This window comes from Tauraco erythrolophus, chromosome 25 (genome assembly GCF_009769465.1).
Source record: "Tauraco erythrolophus isolate bTauEry1 chromosome 25, bTauEry1.pri, whole genome shotgun sequence".
NCBI lineage: Eukaryota > Metazoa > Chordata > Aves > Musophagiformes > Musophagidae > Tauraco > Tauraco erythrolophus.
Genome location: NC_141489.1, coordinates 6,160,288 through 6,175,136, shown reverse-complemented (window position 1 = coordinate 6,175,136; position 14,849 = coordinate 6,160,288). Strand labels below are relative to the sequence as shown.

Below are 14,849 nucleotides of genomic sequence, written 5' to 3'. Positions count from 1 at the left end.
GACTCATGTTCTTTGGGCTAGGAAAGAGCTTTTCTGGGTCTGGTTCTCTTTGCATGGGGCCAGGGGGGGACAGAAAAGAGGCATGTGGCTTCCCTGCACTGCCTCCAACTCCTCACCTAACATGTGTCTTCGTGGCATGTGGTGGGCGGAATGGCTGCTCCTCACGCTCATTCATTCTCCTCGCTGCTCTCTCTCCCAGGTGCACCTCCAGACCCACAACATGTCCTGCTACAACCAGTGCCTGCCCTGCCAGCCCTGTGGCCCGACCCCGCTGGCCAACAGCTGCAACGAGCCCTGTGTCAGGCAGTGCCAGAACTCCACCGTCGTCATTGAGCCCTCCCCCGTGGTGGTGACCCTTCCTGGCCCCATCCTCAGCTCCTTCCCACAGAACACCGTGGTGGGCTCCTCCACCTCCGCTGCCGTTGGCAGCATCCTCAGCTGTCAGGGAGTGCCCATCAACTCCGGGTGCTGTGACCTTTCTGGCATTGCCAGCCGCTACTGCGGCAGAACTTGCCTCCCCTGCTAAATCTGCCGCAGGTGGCCCTGCAGAAGGAATCCCAGGAACACCCAAGACAGAAACGGACTGGATATGGATATTCTGGCCATTGTTTTAAGAGGGGCTGAGCATCCATGGCTCCACCTGCGAAGGAAGGCAGGAAGAGGCACGCCTGGGCTCTCTGAAAACATGGCCCTTGTCTAACGTGCTGGTTTCTCACTCTCTTCTCTCTCTTTTCACTGTCATCTTCTGATCCCGTGGGCTGTGAGCACTTGCTAAGCCCCATCTGAGGAAAACCCTGCTGCCTGTCTCCCTCTCTGGGGCAGGCAGGCAGACACCCAGTGCAAATCTCACCCTTGCCAAGGGGGAAAGACCTCCAGCTACCCCTGGTGCTCCCTGCACCGTGGCCCTCACTTAGAAGACCTCTTTTTCCTCTTGAAATTCATTAAAGTTCTGCTGCATCCCAGCCTTTGCCTTCACATGGTCCTTCTTTCTCTCATCAGTTTCCAGAGAGAAGGGTGTCCCTCTGGGGTGATCTTGCAGGCAGAAAGGAGAGCCATCGGCATTGCTGGAGGAAGGGGAGGATGAGACACAGTCAGTGGGCTCCTTTCAAATCCTAGTCCCTGGCTATTAAGGAAGATGTCCCTTGCTCTTTCAGAGCCAGGAGCCCTCAGGGTCTGCCTTGCTACTTCGCTGCACACAACTGCCCTCCTCCACCTTAGAATACGTCCTGCAGATGTTAGGGAGCTCCAGCACTGCCCGAGTGAGGAATCCATCTCCCTGGCTGCACTGGCAGGTGGTGATGGCTTTGGGAGATGATTCTGCGTCCAACCCATTTTACTACCAGCCTCTCTTGGCACAGAGGAGTGTTCCTCTTCAACAGTGCTCGTGCTGCCTCTGCTCAGCACATTGATCTAGATCCAAACAAAGTAGAAGATTAGGGACGTAGTAGTCAAGTTGGAAAACAGAGTCGCATTCGGCAGGATGTGCAAGTATGCTGGAAAGACTGGGAGTGTCCAATTGGGGAAATTTACTTTCTGGAGCAAGGGAGGTGGGATGGAGAAAGAGGGCTTGCACCCTTAAGTGGAGAAGAAGCTACACACTGGATGGAAAACATGCAGGGTAGAAAGAGGAAAGGAAAGGAAGGACAAGCAGGGTGTAGGGGAGCATAAAAAAGCTGATGCGCGAATGTCATTTGGATCCACTGACTTTCCATTGATTAGTGCTGTACTGATCGGTTGTTCGAGTTTTGCTTTTTCAGTGAGTATGCAACTGGTGATTTGCTAGTTGAAGCGTTTAACGTCAGAAGTGGAAAACCTTGTGTGCAGGTGGACGGGACACAGGGTTTCAGAGCCAGTAGAACAAAGCTGGGACTATGGCTCAGCGGATGGACTGGATACAATGTTGCAGAACTGATGGAGCCGAGCTGGGACTTTCCAGAACTGAGTCAGCAGAAACTGGGAACTTTTAGCAGACGAGAAAGCAAATGCACAAGACATGAAAAGAGGAAGACTTAGTGAGAAAGGCAGACCTCCGGGGCGACCCTCCAACTGCTGCGCGCAGGCGTGACAGTGGACATCTTATATAACAAAAAAGGCGGAGTGTTGTACCACTCCTCCTGCCACGTACTGGCCCTACGTGGAGGGACGAAAGGTATAATACAGCGCACGGGGGTACAGGTTGCGACGCACTCCATCATCGAAGTCTCCACAGGGACGCCTGCTACGTGAAGTGCCTGTCAACCTCCACCCCGAAGTGCAACAATACCCAAGGGTCAACCATGGTCATCGTATCAGGAGCAGTAGTGCTGGCAAGTTTGTAAGGAGATTTGGGTATGAACACCATAGAGGCAAACTGCTTGTAGGATTTTTAGGTACACACACATATGTGTATATATATATAACAAATGTAATGAATATACTTCTTAATTCTTGTATTCTGTCCTATTTGTGTGTGAGTGGCTGAGACGTACTTATAGTATGAAGCAAGTCCAGAGTCTTGATCGACGGATCTAATCTCCCGTGAGGGAAGCAGCCGGAGACAGACGAAGCGATTGAAATATATGAGTGAATGAGTTCTTTTGTTGACTAATAAATAGTGCTGATATTCAGCTTCACCACGTGTGCCTGTCTCCTTGTCGAATCCTCGACCCTACCTAAAACACAGGGCAAGGGAAGGTATAGAGGTTTTTGATTGGTGACTTTCGTGAGCTGGTCACCACCCACAGGGATTGCTTGGCTTTTCTTGACACAATGCCCACATGTAACAGCCATGGGTGAAATTACCCAGACAAATGAAGCAATTTGCAGGCAGCATGTGTGATTGCCTTAATCACAGCATACATGGCTTCTGTGGTGAAGGCATGGCTGCCCTCAAGGTACAAAGAGGTGCAACCCAACTCGTGCTTCCTGAGGACTTGGTTGTCGGTGTTGGGACTCTGTTGGAACCTCATGCCATAATCATTAGGACCACTTGGAGAGTAAAGGCCATCCCTCTCCAAAGTACTGGTCGCATGGGAAGAGATCTGTGAAGACACTTGCCAGCTGCTCTACAGAGGCAGCTTGATTCCCTTAGCTTGGCTGTGCAAGTGCTTTCACCACTGGGCAATGTGAGTAGAAAAGCCCCACGGGGCAGAGGTTTGAGATCGCAGGCAGCCCTCAGTGTTTTGTTCCTCCCTATGGGCTGAGTTTTGCAGGCAACTTTGAGTTGGCACAAGGAGGACACACAGGAGCTGGCAAGCTTCATCTCCCACTTCCTGGGACATCCCTGAGCACCTTGTTGAGTCAGGAGTGTGACACAGTCCAGTTTTTCTTGGCAGCCTTTGTGGCACTGGTAGACTCTGCTTGGACACCGGTGTCAGGCTGAGCAGGAGCAGAGCAGTGGGGCGGTGGGACTGTGAGCTCTGGAGAGGGAAGAGAGGAGTCCTGACCCTCCAGCAAAGCCAGCAGCTATCCTTTTGGGAGAGGAGTCGCTGCAGTTGGCACGTGGCAAAGGATGGGAGACGTGTGTCATGTTATGATGAGATGTCAGGTCCGGAGGAAGACTCTGTGGAAGTAATCATTTTGTGAGAAGCTCATCTGAAATGCAAAAAATCCCAGCTAATGACATGGGCTGTGTTTTGGTTTCTTGCACGGCTGCCTTTTCATTTCCTTCTTTGACCACACTCGTTCCTCCTCGAAGGCTCCTTTTCAGTGTTGGGGTGGGAGGCCTGAGCTTCCTGGCAAAGGAGCACACCGGATCCAGCAGAAGATGAGTCTCGTGCCAAAGGGGTGGTGTCACGTTAAGATACGATGTCGGGTTGATAGAGGACAGGATGGGGAACTACCTCCAGCCCTTTTCAATTTTACCGGCCTGTCTGTTTCAGGGATCAGTGGGATCGAGTGCACCATCAGCGATTTACCTGATGACACCAAGCTGTGTGGTGTGGTCAACACACTGGAGGGAAGGGATGCCATCCAGAGGGACCTTGACAGGCTTGAGAAATGGTCCTGTGTCAACTTCATGCAATTCAACAAGGCCAAATGCAAGGTCCTGCAGATGAGTTGAGGCAATTCTAAGCACAAGTACAGGCTGGACGGAAAATGAGTTGAGAGCAGTCCTGAGGAGAAGGACTTGGACTTGGGGGTGTTGATGGATGAGAAGCTCCATGTGAGCTGGCAATGTGTGCTGGCATCGCAGAATGTCAACAGTGTCCTGGGCTGAGTCCAAAGCAGCATACGCTGCAGGTCGAGGGAGGGGATTCTGCACCCTACTCTGCTCTTGTGTAACTCCACCTGCAGTACTGCGTTCAGCTCTGGGGTCCCCAACACAAGAAACACATGGTCCTGTTGGAGCAGGTCCGGAGGCGGGCCACAAAGATGATCCAAGGGCTGGAGCACCTCTCCTCTGACGACAGGCTGAGAGAGTAGTTATTGTTTAGCCTAGAGAAGAGAGGGCTCCAGGCAGATCATCTAGCAGCCTTCCAATGCTCAAAGGTGGCCTACAAGAAAGCTGGAGAGGGGCTTTTGATAAGGGCATGTAGTGATAGGACAAGGGGTAATGGCTTTAAACTGAAAGAAGGGAGATTTAGATTAGATCTAAGGAAAACATTCTTCCCTGTGAGGGTGGTGAAACTCTGGAACAGGTTTCCCAGAGAACTTGTGGAAGCCCAGTCCCTGGAGGTGTACAAGGCCAGACTGGGTGAGACTTTGAGCAATGTGATCTAGTAAAAGGTGTCCCTGCCCATGGCAGAGGGTTTAGAACTAGACAACCTTTAAGGTCTCTTCCAATCCAAACCGTTCTATGATTCTATGACTCTATGATATTTAAGGTCCCTTACAACTCAATTATTCTATGATTCTATGATCCTATGACCCTGCTCTGAACAGGAGGATTGCACCTCCTGCTTTCGAACCTCAAAGTTCTGTTGATTCTGGTTTTCACTGTCAACAATGCAGTCCTGGGCCTTCTCAACCCACTGATCTACTGTCACAAGAGGCAGAAGGTGAGGGAAGGTTTAAGAAAGTTGGGATAAAGCTGTTTTTTTGCCAGGATGAGAGAGGATAGTGGAAGGACTGAGAATGCCCAACAGGAGAAAGCCCCTGTCTAGAGTAGGGTATTTTACGTGGAGAAGGAAGAGATGTTCACCTCCTGTCCCTGTGGAGCAGTTGGCAAACATCTTCACAGCTGCCTTCTTTGTGAGTAGTCATTTGTAATGTGTTGGACTTTGCTCAGTAAGTGATCTCGCTGACTGTAACATGAGGTGCCCACAGAGCCCCACCACTGACGACCAAATCCCAAGGAACCACTAGCCGGTTTGCACCATTGCACCACCTCGCAACTCCAGGGTAGTCATCTCTTCAGCATGAAAGCTTTGTACACTGCGATCAAGGCAATCACACATACCGCCTGCAAATTACTTGTTTTGCCAGAGTAATTCCACCTATGGCTGTTACACTTGGGCGTTGTGTCAAACAATCCATGTGGATGGACAACAGCTCGTGAAAGACACTCTTCAAAAGAGCTCTGAACCTTCCCTTGCCCTGCATTGACCTTGTTTGCCTTAGAGTCTTTCCCCTTGTCCTTTTTTCTTGCCTTCTCTTCCTTTTCCTTTCTTTTCCTTCCCTTTCTTCTCCACCAGTTTCCAACCCAATGTGCAAACCTTTCTCTACCGCTGGTGAAACCTCTATTTCACCAGTGGAGAGCTGAATCACCCCGCAGAAGCCCAGCAAGGCCAGGCTGCACACCAGAGAGTTGGAGTCTCCATTGCACACAAGGGAGCACATCAGTCCAGGCGCTCTCAGCACAGACTAGCACGGTGGTACCTCATAGAAGAAGCAGTCAATGACATTAGGGCTGCGCTAGGACAAATACAGGGTGAATGGCACTGGTGCCAACAAGGGGACAGTGGCTCCAATCCTCTGGCTTGTCACCACAATGGCACAGACTTTCCCTCACATGACAGTGGGAACCCCACTGTCATGGCTGGTACGTGGCCACAGATCAATTGTAGGCTGTGACTGCAAGAAGTATCTCAGCGCAGGCACACCTGAGGAACGAGAAGGGCTGGGCCACAGAGCTGCCAAAGATGCTTATCCTCTCCCGAGGTCCTCCAGATAATAAGTGCAGTGGAATCTTGATCATCATGGCCAAAGAGTGTCCAATCACCAAGGGCCCAGAATTCTAGATGATTGAGATTGGAAGGCGCCTCTGGAGATGGCCAGGTCCAACCCTAATGCTCAGAGCAGGGTCATCAACAATCGGCTGATCAGGTCACGGTCTTCTGTGGTCCTGAATATCCTCAAGAACTGAGACTGCACAAGATGCCTGGGTAATATCTCAAGGCCTTGGCCATCCTCAGAGCAGAAGAGTTTTTCCTCATGTCGGTGTGGAATTTCACCGCACATTGCACCAATATGCACACAAGGGCAAGTACGCACCCCGGCCGACACATAAGCAACTTTGGACTCGCCCAAGAACACTGGGGACAGGCTTGAGGTCTCTGGGGCTGGACAAGACTCCAGAAACACTGGCAATGTTGATGTTGGTAAGGATCTCCCAGTGAGAATGCATAGAGAGTACAAGGCCCAACAGGTGCACCAAGGTCTCCCCAAAGCCGTAATAAGAGCAAAAGAGTCAAAAGCAGCAGCGCTGACCACCTGCCTGCAGAGGCAATGGCTAGTGACCATGAGAGAAAGCTTTTGAGGTTGGGAGAAAGGGGATGTGGCACGTCATCCCGCACAGGAGTCCTTTGGCATTGAGGTGACGGTAGCGGTACTGGTAGCAGCAGGAGCTCTTCCTGCCAAATTGGCTTCAAAGAAATCCACGCGAGTGTCAATGTCCCCATCCTGCACATGGCCCCTCTGGCACTTGAGACTCATCTTCTGCTGGATCCGGTGCGCTCCTATCCCAGGAAAGCTTGAGCCTCCCACCCCAGCACTGAAAAGGAGCCTTTGAAGAGGATCGAGTGCGGTCAAAGCAGGAAATGAAAAGGCAGCCGTGCAGGAAACCAAAACACAGCCCATGTCATTAGCTGGGATATTTTGCATTTCAGACGAGCTTCTCAGAAAATGATTACTTCCACAGAGGCTTCCTCTGGACCTGGGGCAATGCAGGACCAGTATAAAAGCCATCCCAGTTCTTCAATCGCTCATCAGCTTTGCTCCTCTCCTACTCCTTTGGAAGCAAGTGAGTTGGAAGTTCTGCCCTATGTGGGGGGTTATGGGTTGTGCCCCTGCATGGAAGGGGAAGTTCTGGCATGGAGTGGGGCTGAGTGTGGGCTGTGGGGACTCATGTTCTTTGGGCTAGGAAAGAGCTTTTCTGGGTCTGGTTCTCTTTGCATGGGGCCAGGGGGGGACAGAAAAGAGGCATGTGGCTTCCCTGCACTGCCTCCAACTCCTCACCTAACATGTGTCTTCGTGGCATGTGGTGGGCGGAATGGCTGCTCCTCACGCTCATTCATTCTCCTCGCTGCTCTCTCTCCCAGGTGCACCTCCAGACCCACAACATGTCCTGCTACAACCAGTGCCTGCCCTGCCAGCCCTGTGGCCCGACCCCGCTGGCCAACAGCTGCAACGAGCCCTGTGTCAGGCAGTGCCAGAACTCCACCGTCGTCATTGAGCCCTCCCCCGTGGTGGTGACCCTTCCTGGCCCCATCCTCAGCTCCTTCCCACAGAACACCGTGGTGGGCTCCTCCACCTCCGCTGCCGTTGGCAGCATCCTCAGCTGTCAGGGAGTGCCCATCAACTCCGGGTGCTGTGACCTTTCTGGCATTGCCAGCCGCTACTGCGGCAGAACTTGCCTCCCCTGCTAAATCTGCCGCAGGTGGCCCTGCAGAAGGAACCCCAGGAACACCCAAGACAGAAACGGACTGGATATGGATATTCTGGCCATTGTTTTAAGAGGGGCTGAGCATCCATGGCTCCACCTGCGAAGGAAGGCAGGAAGAGGCACGCCTGGGCTCTCTGAAAACATGGCCCTTGTCTAACGTGCTGGTTTCTCACTCTCTTCTCTCTCTTTTCACTGTCATCTTCTGATCCCGTGGGCTGTGAGCACTTGCTAAGCCCCATCTGAGGAAAACCCTGCTGCCTGTCTCCCTCTCTGGGGCAGGCAGGCAGACACCCAGTGCAAATCTCACCCTTGCCAAGGGGGAAAGACCTCCAGCTACCCCTGGTGCTCCCTGCACCGTGGCCCTCACTTAGAAGACCTCTTTTTCCTCTTGAAATTCATTAAAGTTCTGCTGCATCCCAGCCTTTGCCTTCACATGGTCCTTCTTTCTCTCATCAGTTTCCAGAGAGAAGGGTGTCCCTCTGGGGTGATCTTGCAGGCAGAAAGGAGAGCCATCGGCATTGCTGGAGGAAGGGGAGGATGAGACACAGTCAGTGGGCTCCTTTCAAATCCTAGTCCCTGGCTATTAAGGAAGATGTCCCTTGCTCTTTCAGAGCCAGGAGCCCTCAGGGTCTGCCTTGCTACTTCGCTGCACACAACTGCCCTCCTCCACCTTAGAATACGTCCTGCAGATGTTAGGGAGCTCCAGCACTGCCCGAGTGAGGAATCCATCTCCCTGGCTGCACTGGCAGGTGGTGATGGCTTTGGGAGATGATTCTGCGTCCAACCCATTTTACTACCAGCCTCTCTTGGCACAGAGGAGTGTTCCTCTTCAACAGTGCTCGTGCTGCCTCTGCTCAGCACATTGATCTAGATCCAAAACAAGTAGAAGATTAGGGACTGCAGTAGTCAAGTTGGAAAACAAGTCGCATTCGGCAGGATGTGGAAGAATGCTGGAAAGACTGAGAATGTACAATTGGGGGAAGTTCCTTTCTGGATCAGGGAAGGTCGAATGGAGAATGAGGCTTGCACCCTTAAGTGGAAGAAGAAGCTACACACTGGATGGAAAACATGGAGGGAAGGGGGAAGGGAAGGGGAAGAGGGAAGGGGAAGGGGAAGGGGAAGGGGATTTTTGATTGATGCCTTTTGTGTGGTCACCACCCACAGGGATTGCTTGGCTTTTCTTGACAACATGCCCATGTGTCACAGCCTTAGGTGGAATTATTCAGACAAATGAAGTAATTTGCAGGCAGTGTGTGTGATTGCCTTAATCACAGCATACATGGCTTCTGGTGAAGGCATGGCTGCCCTCAAGGTACAAATTGGTTCAACCCCAACTCACACTTCCTGAGGTCTTGGTTGTCAGTGTTGGGGCTCTGTGCAATAGTGATTGGGACCACTTGGAGAGTAAAGTCCATCCCTCCCTAAAGTGGTGGTCAAGGTGAAGAGATCTGTGAAGACACTTGCCTGCTGTTCTACAGAGACAGGACTCTCTGAAATCACAGGCATTTGCTTTGAGTTTTCCATGGCAGCCCCTCAACTTTGTTGGGATTGCAACTGGGAGTTATATGAAAAGACATGGAGAAGCCAAGAAGAGAATGTCGTGGTTTTTGGACTGAGGGTCGAGACAAGAACCGAGAGGGAGCACCCACCAACCATGGACCCATGGAAAACCTGACTCAGGCTTTCTTCTTAAAACAAAACAATTTATTAACAGTTACTGAACAAGAGACACAAGGGAACGGAACCGGTACTTGAGAGGAGAAAGAGGAAAACAAGGCCAGATCTTAAAACAACACCTCCCCACCCTCCATTTCCTTTTGTTCTTGGCTCTACCTCCCCCCAGCGGCGCAGGGGGACAGGGAATGGGGAGTGCAGGTCAGTTCATCCCATGTTGTTACTGCCGCTCCTTTCTTAAAGGAGGAGGAGTCCTTACACCATTTTTCCCTTGATTCAGTGGATCCCTTACTCACAAGGAAAAAATCCCCAAACTTTTCCCAGCGTAAGTCCTGCCCGCAGGATTGCAATCCTTCCCCATGGATTTGCACCAGTTCGGGCTTTACCAGTCTCGGCCCCTCAGGGAGCTGCTGCCACTCGCGTCGGCGTGGGTCATCCCACGGACTCCAGATGCCTCCACGACCTTGTTGTGCATTCCATGCCCATTATTAACAGTACCTTGTCGTGTATCCCAGTGCTCTACGACCTCTCCTGGACTCAGGCATCTCTTTCCCCGACTTGGGTTTCTTCACGGGCCACGAGTGGGTCTCTGCTCCACCGAGTACACCCTGGCTGCAGGGGGGCTGCCTGCCATCTTCACACCGATTTGCAAGGGAAAACTTCAGCTCCAGCACATCTCCTCCTGCTCCATCTTGACTGACCTGGTTGTTGTGGTTGTTTTCTCTTAGATCTTAATCCTCTCTGGGGGAGCTCGGCCCGGCGGGCACCCCGGGAGTGGTGTGCTTCCCGAGTCCCCCATGCGGCTCCCCCAGTGCCATCTTGAGTACATGGTGCTGGCCCAGGCCCGAGCGGCGGCCCGTCTGGGAGCTGGGAGTGAGGGCAGTGCCCTCCTCCCCTCTCCTCGCTACTGAGCAAAAGACCTTTCCTGTCCCTTTATCTCAACTTAAATAGGGCAATTCGCAGAGGCGCCGATTTGGCTCAACCCCCCGAGGGGGATGGGACTCAGATCTGGTGGCACAGGGAGCAAATCCCCTCTCCTGCCACCAGAGCACCCCCCCACATCAAACTATCACAAGAAAGAGCTATCTCTTGGCAACTGGGGAGTTATGATTTGAAAAGACATAGAGAATCCAAGAAGAGGAGGAGCTATCTCTTGGAGAATTGTCACTACTATCCATGGCTGATCGATTACGAGCTACGACAGCTGTTGCCTCTGGGCTGCCTTCACAATCATTCTACCATTCCCAGTGTGCTGCCTTCCCCTCCTCCAAACAAAATACAACTGGTGTCATGGGTGGTGGCTTCAGCCCAGTGGCCTTCTCCCAAGCAAGAAAGACAGACTTCTTTTGTATGCAGAAAGCCCTGGGAAGATGGAAGTGGAGCTGAATGTCCCGACAAGTGCTGGGTGGAGAGTCCGAGGTAAGGATTGGGACTGCTGTCATCACGCAGGAGAAATCAGCAGGAGAAATCAGCACTGCTCAGCATGAATGTGTGCTCTGACAAAGATGCCACCCTGTCTCTGTCTGTCTCGACCAAGGAGCCTTTTGCCCAGCCTGGGATGGCTGTGAGTGTTGTGTCCCTGGCTGCCTCCTTTGTCTCTTTCTGCCTGAGCAGTGCAGTTCCAGTTCTGGGCTCCATCACCAGGTTCCTACCTGCCTCTCTTAGGTGTGCAACTCCCCTTGGGCACCTGGACCAGAGTTTTATGCGTGGCAGCACATAACAACAGGGTATGAGGGCCTGTAAGGCTGTGCAGAGCCCTGCTGATCAAGAGGATGTGGAAAGGTTGAGCTGTGATCTGACCACCAACTGTAGGCTTCCAGCACTGGAAAACCTGATCCTTGCCCTGGGGAGCCTAGGCACCTGCACAGGAGAAGCTTGATTCCCTTAGCTTGGCTAAGCAAGTGCTTTAACCACTGGGTGTGGAGGAGTAAGGCATGGACCCCACTGAGTGCTTCAGGTGAAAGCACAGGCAAAATCGTTTATTGAACCAGGGTGGCAATCTTATATACATGCAACAAGCTCCCCTCCCACATTTGGTCCCAGCCCTTATTTACTGTAAGAACATCTTTCTGTTCTTCTTCCCAAGGTCATTAATTCATTTCCACCTCCAGCACATCTGTTGTTATCTGTTGCTTGGAGTTCTCATGCACTTCTATTTTTTGTGTTCCATGATCTCATGTGAAACTCTTTTGTGTCTCACAGTCTCAGGTGAATTCAGTCTCCCACAACTGGGCATTGTGAGAAGAAAAGCCCCACAGGGAAGAGGTGTGAGATCGCAGGCAGCCCTGAGTGTTTCGTTCCACCCTTTGGGCTACGTTTTGCAGGCAACTTTGAGTCCCGAGAAGGAGGAGACACAGGAGGTGGCAAGCTTTAGTTCCCATAGCTACCACCACCAGCCAGTGCAGTCAGGGAGATGGATTCCTCACTTGGGCAGTGGTTGGGCTCCCTATCATCAGCAGGGCATGCTCAGAGGCAGAGGAGGGCATTTGTGTGCAGGGATTGTGCACAGCTGGCCCTGAGGGCTCCTGGCTCTGCAGGAACTCTGCCAGCACCGAGGGTCCAGAGGCTGAGGAAGGATCACAGGTATGTTCAAATGAACTTACACTGCCGTCCAAGAGAACCCCTGTCGCTCCAGCCAGCGAGTCGGCTTTGTCGGGGGCCCAGCTGAAGTGTATGTTCACCAACGCACGCAGCATGGGAAATAAACAGGATGAGCTGGAGATGCGTGCACATGAGCAGGGCTACGACCTTATTGGCGTCACGGAGACGTGGTGGGACGACTCCTATGACTGGAGTGTCAACATGGAGGGGTATAAGCTTTTTAGAAAGGACAGGAAGGGGAGACGAGGAGGGGGTGTCGCTCTCTACGTCAGCAACCGGCTGGAGTACGTGGAGCTTCGCCTGGAGCCGGAGGACGAGCTGACAGAGAGCTTATGGGTCAAGATTAGAGGACGGGGGCGGATAGGGGATGTTACGGTAGGGGTCTGTTACAGGCCACCTGGCCAGGAGGACATAGCAGACGAGGCGCTTTATAGCCAGATAGGAGCAGCCTCGCGGTCACAAGCCCTGGTCCTCCTGGGGGACTTCAACCACCCTGACATCTGTTGGAGAGACAATACGGCAGGGCACAGGCAGTCCAGGAGGTTCCTGGAATGCGTGGACGACAACTTCCTCCTGCAGGTGATAGAGGAGCTGACAAGCAGGGGTGCCATGCTCGACCTTGTGCTCACCAACAGGGAGGGACTGGTGGGCGATGTGAAACTTAAGGACAGCCTTGGCTGCAGTGACCACGAAATGGTGGAGTTCAAGATCCATGGGGCAGGTGTCAACCTCATGATGTTCAACCAGGCCAAATGCAAGGTCCTACATCTGGGTCGTGGCAATCCCAGGCACAAATACAGACTGGGTGGTGAATGGATCGAGAGCAGCCCTGAGGAGAAGGACTTGGGACTACTGGCGGAAGAGAAGCTCAATATGAGCCGGCAATGTGCTCTTGCGGCCCAGAAGGCCAACCGCGTCCTGGGCTGCATCAAGAGGAGCGTGGCCAGCAGGTCGAGAGAGGTGATTCTCCCCCTCTACTCTGCCCTCGTGAGACCTCACCTGGAGTACTAGCGTCCAGTTCTGGAGCCCCCAACATAAGAAGGACATGGACCAGTTGGAGAGGGTCCAGAGGAGGGCCACGAAGATGATAAGAGGGCTGGAGCACCTTTCCTATGAGGACAGGCTGAAAGAGTTGGGGCTGTTCAGCCTGGAGAAGAGGAGGCTCCGGGGTGACCTTATAGCGGTCTTCCAGTACCTCAAGGGGGCCTACAGGAAAGATGGGGAGAGGCTGTTCAGGAGGGCCTGTTGTGATAGGACAAGGGGTAATGGTTTTAAAATAGAGGGAGGTAGATTCAGATTGGATATTAGGAAAAGATTTTTTACCATAAGAGTTGTAGAACACTGGAACAGGTTGCCCAGAGAGGTGGTGGATGCTCCATCCCTGGAGACGTTCAAGGCCAGGTTGGACGAGGCCCTGAGCAACCTGATCTAGTTGGAGATATCCCTGTTCCTTGCAGGGGGGTTGGACTAGATGACCTTTGAAGGTCCCTTCCAGCCCTAACCATTCTATGATTCTATGATTCTATGACATCTTCCTCAGTAGCAAGGGAGAGGATCATGAAAGAATCCCACTGTGTCTCGCCCTCTTTTTCATCTGGGAACACCAATGACTCTCGTTTCGGCCTGCAAGATCACCCCAGAGGGACACCTTTCTCTCTGGCAACTGGGAAGAGCATCTGGAGAAATAGGGATCACTCCGAGGAACAAGCTGGAATGCAGCAGAACTTTAATGAGTTTCAAGAGGGAAAAGAAGGTCCTCTGAGTGAGGGCCACAGTGCAGGGAGCACCAGGGGTAGCTGGAGGTCTTTCCCCCTTGGAAAGGGTGAGATTTGCACTGGGTGTCTGCCTGCCTCAGAGAGGGAGCAGGGCAGCAGGGTTTTCCTCGGATGGGGCTTAGCAGGTGCTGACAGCCCAGTGGAGCAGAAGACGATGAAGAAAAGAGAGAGAGAGAAGAGAGTGAGAAACCAGCATGTTAGACAAGGGCCATACATTCAGAGAGCCCAGGCATGTCTCTTCCTGCCTTCCTTTGCAGGTGGAGCCACAGATGCTCAGCCATTCTGAAAACGATGACCAGGATCTCTGTACCCAGTCCGTTTCAGTCTTGTGGTTTCCTGGGGTTTGTTCTGCAGGGCCACCTGCGGCAGATTTAGCAGGGGAGGCATGTTCTGCCGCAGTAGCGGCTGGCAATGCCAGAAAGGTCACAGCACCCGGAGTTGATGGGCACTCCCTGACAGCTGAGGATGCTGCCAACGGCAGCGGAGGTGGAGGAGCCCACCATGGTGTTCTGTGGGAAGGAGCTGAGGATGGGGCCGGGAAGGGTCACCACCACGGGGGAGGGCTCGATGACGACGGGGGAGTTCTGGCACTGCCTGACACAGGGCTCATTGCAGCTGTTGGCCAGTGGGATCGGGCCACAGGGCTGGCAGGGCAGGCACTGGTTGTAGCAGGACATGTTGTGAGTCTGGAAGTGCACCTGGGAGAGAGAGCAGGGAGGAGAGTGAATGATCATGAGGGGCAGTCAGTCTGCTCACCACAAGGGAACCAAGGCATGTGCTGGGTGGAGAGCTGGAGGCTGTGTAAGGACGCCACGTGCCTCTTTACCTCTCCCTCCGGCACTATGCAAAGTTGGTTGGAGGCAGTGCATGGAGGCTCAGGCACTTCTTTGCCTCTACCTCTGGACACCATGTAAAGAGAGCCAGATCCAGAAAAGCTCTTTCCTAGCCAAGAGACCAAGAGTGCTCCAGCCCTGACCCAGCCCCTCTCCATGCCG

General features: G+C 52.9%; 3 pseudogenes; 2 read left to right on the top strand and 1 right to left on the bottom strand.

Moving 5' to 3' along the window:
• The first annotated feature begins 220 nt into the window (after positions 1-220).
• Positions 221-526, top strand: LOC147526990 (feather keratin Cos2-3 pseudogene; annotated as a pseudogene).
• Positions 527-7,481: 6,955 nt separating this feature from the next.
• Positions 7,482-7,787, top strand: LOC147526989 (feather keratin Cos2-3 pseudogene; annotated as a pseudogene).
• A 6,438-nt stretch (positions 7,788-14,225) lies between these two features.
• On the bottom strand, positions 14,226-14,531 carry LOC147526988 (feather keratin Cos2-3 pseudogene; annotated as a pseudogene).
• Positions 14,532-14,849: the final 318 nt, after the last annotated feature.